The following is a 3,433-nucleotide window of genomic DNA, read 5'->3' as shown; positions in this document are numbered from 1 at the left end:
AGCAGCTCTACTGCTGTGCCACTGAGCTGCCCTCTGGGTTCATACCAGAGACGTGGAACATAGGACAGTTCAGCACATGACCAGGACCTTCGGGGCCTGTTTCCTTGCTGTATCTTTCAATCTATCAAACCCGAGGGGCACCTTTTTCACACAGAGGGTGGTGGGTCCATGGCATGAGCCTGCAGAGGAAGTGGTTGAGGCCGGTACTACAACAACATTGGAAATAAATTTGGACAGGTACATCAATAAGAAAGCTTTAGATTTTATTCAGTGCTATATCTTTGCACTAAATGTTTACCCTTTATCTGTGCACTGTGAACAGCTTAGTTGTATTCATGTATAGTCTTTTCCTTGACTAGATAACACACGAACAAAAGCTTTTCACTGTACCTCAGTACACATGACAATAATAAACTAAACTAAACTAGAGTCAAATGTCAGCAAATGGGACTAGCTTATATGGGGCATCTTGGCCAGCATGAACAAGTTGGGCCAAAGAGCTGCTTCCGTGCTGTATGATCCTATGACCAAAGCAGAGACTGGAAAGAGTTAATGGGAAAAAGTTACTGAACTAAAACAATCATCAACATCCCTGTGACTCTTAGCTTTATTGCCCACATAGTTTTTATGTGTTTCATTTCATTCTCTCCACTGGTTTCACCAGCTGCCTTTTCCAGCTTCCAGCAATTAGATTCCCAAAAAAAGGCTATAAAACTTTGCCAGAGTATTTTGATTGTTTAAACATGTGAACCATCTGCATTGCCCGACAGAGTTGACAACTCATGTCAGCGTAGTTTACTTTAGTTTAGAGATACAGTGTGGCAACAGGCCCTTCGGCCCACCGAGTCCGTGCCAACCAATGATCAACCCGTGCACCAGCACTATCCTACACACTAGGCTTTATACTGAAACCAATTAATCTACAAACCTGTACGTCTTTGGAGTGTGGGAGGAAACCGGTGCACCCGGAGAAAAATCATACAGTCACAGGGAGAACATGCAAACTCTGTACAGACTACACTCAAGGTCAGGATGGAACCCAGGCTCTGGTGCTGTACGGCAGCAACTCTACTGCTACACCATAGTGCTGCCCTGGCCCTATTCCTTTTCTCCTAGGTTCACTAGGTTAATTCCCGGAATGGCGGGACTGTCGTATGTTGAAAGGCTGGAGCGATTGGGCTTGTATACACTGGAATTTAGAAGGATGAGGGGGGATCTTATTGAAACATATAAGATAATTAGGGGATTGGACACATTAGAGGCAGGAAACATGTTCCCAATGTTGGGGGAGTCCAGAACAAGGGGCCACAGTTTGAGAATAAGGGGTAGGCTATTTAGAAAGGAGATGAGGAAGAACTTTTTCAGTCAGAGAGTGGTGAAGGTGTGGAATTCTCTGCCTCAGAAGGCAGTGGAGGCCAGTTCGTTGGATGCTTTCAAGAGAGAGCTGGATAGAGCTCTTAAGGATAGCGGAGTGAGGGGGTATGGGGAGAAGGCAGGAACGGGGTACTGATTGAGAGTGATCAGCCATGATCGCATTGAATGGCGGTGCTGGCTCGAAGGGCTGAATGGCCTACTCCTGCACCTATTGTCTATTGTCCAGAGATGCTGCCAGACCCACTTGGTTACTCCAGCACTTTGTGTCTATCTATTGCTGGATCTTTGCCATTGATCTGTCTTTCGAGAGCTGAGTTATTGTGAGGACTTGTATATATCAATGAATACATTTAATATCCTGCCTCACAACGCCTGAGACCTGGGTTCAATCCTGAACTTGAGTGCTGTCTATGTGGAGTTTGCATGTACACCCAGTGACCACATGGGCTTCCACCCACATCTCAAATATGTGCGGGTTTTTAGGTTAATTGGCCCTCTGTAAATTGCCTCTAGTGTGTAAGAAGTGGTTTAGAAAGTGGGATAACATAGAACTAGCGTGAATGGATGATCAGTGGTCAGCGTGGGCTCGGCGTGGGCTCGGCGGGCCAATGGGCCTGTTTCCTTGCTATTTCTTTCAAAGCAGCAAAGATCGTAAAATCGCACTTTACTGACCCAAATCCTGAAGCAATAAGCAGAAGCAAAGAGTTTCTGAAAATACTTCTGCTGATGTTTGGAGTAAACTTTATTTGCTTATTCTTTGGTATAAAATTAGTTCAGTGATGACAAATATATTTCATTTTAAATCTGTGAGAGAGCGTTAAAACTTAAATTTATATTGCGCTTTTAATAGCTTGAGTATAACCCAATCCAGCTCTCTTGAAACAAAGACGCTGTGGTAAAGTAAATATGTGCACAGAAAGCTTCCATGAATAGCAATGTGATAATACTTGTATGGCACTGGGCGTCACGTAACAAGGGGCCGGTAAGCGGAACAGCTGTGGGAGGCAGTGCAGTGCAGTGCCTCGACGGTGGGGTGGGCCGCTGGAGGTCCTGCAGCAACCTGGGGCTTGGCTGGACCGGGTGCCGCTCCAAGAGGCCGAGCGCGCGGACCAGATGTGACGGAGCAGTGGAGCAATGATGGAGAACACCAACGGTTATGCTTGGCCAGGCCGACCTGCAATGGCGTCAGGACAACGGGCCTTCAACGGGCCATCAAAGAGCTCTGCACTTACAACAACTGGCACTTGAAAACGGCAACAAAACCTGGTGACTCTTGCATGTGGGCTCAGAGCACTATTATTAGACACTTGTACTTAATCTAAGACGTGCTTATGTATACTACAGGTCCACCACCGATTTTTCAGCAACTTTTGTCCCCCTATATTCCGGGCAAAATCCCCCCTCCCCCCCCCCCCATTTCCCAGAATATGTGGAGCCTAGGCCAGGTGTGGCGGCCAATTTCGGCCTCATCGGGATTTCCCTGCCAATCGGCGGGTCGAATTTGCCCCCTGGGATCGGGGCTCTGGAACTTCGTCCCGGCCAGAGCCGGCAGATCTGTCCCCATAGCCGCCATCCACGGCCGATTGGCGAGTTAAATTTGCCCCCCTGCGGCCGGGGCTCTGGAACTACATCCCGGCCGGAGCCGGCAGATCCGTTCCCATAGCCGACTTCCGAAGCTGATCCTCAAAGCCGTGACCTCTGTTAACCTGGCAAAACGGATAATAGGGCAAGGGTCTGGAACCAAGGGTGCCGGAAAATCGGTGGTGGACTTGTAATACTTTTACTAAACTGTATGCAAAAAGGAATTTCACTGTACCTCACTCAGTACATGTGACAATATAGTACCATTGAACCATCACCGATGCTCCATGACCTGCTGAGTTCATCCAGCAGTTTTTGTTTTGCTCCAGATTCCAGCATCTAAAGTCTTTTATGTCCCCAATAACAAAATGACCTGTTCTCCTTCAAAGTTACATTTGATTTAGAAAACAAAGACCATTTTTATTGCAAACGTTACATCTACAATACACAAAGTGCTGTATTACAGAAATTGGTTCAG

Source organism: Rhinoraja longicauda, chromosome 22 (genome assembly GCF_053455715.1).
Source record: "Rhinoraja longicauda isolate Sanriku21f chromosome 22, sRhiLon1.1, whole genome shotgun sequence".
NCBI lineage: Eukaryota > Metazoa > Chordata > Chondrichthyes > Rajiformes > Arhynchobatidae > Rhinoraja > Rhinoraja longicauda.
Note: the sequence above shows the minus strand (reverse complement) of the source record.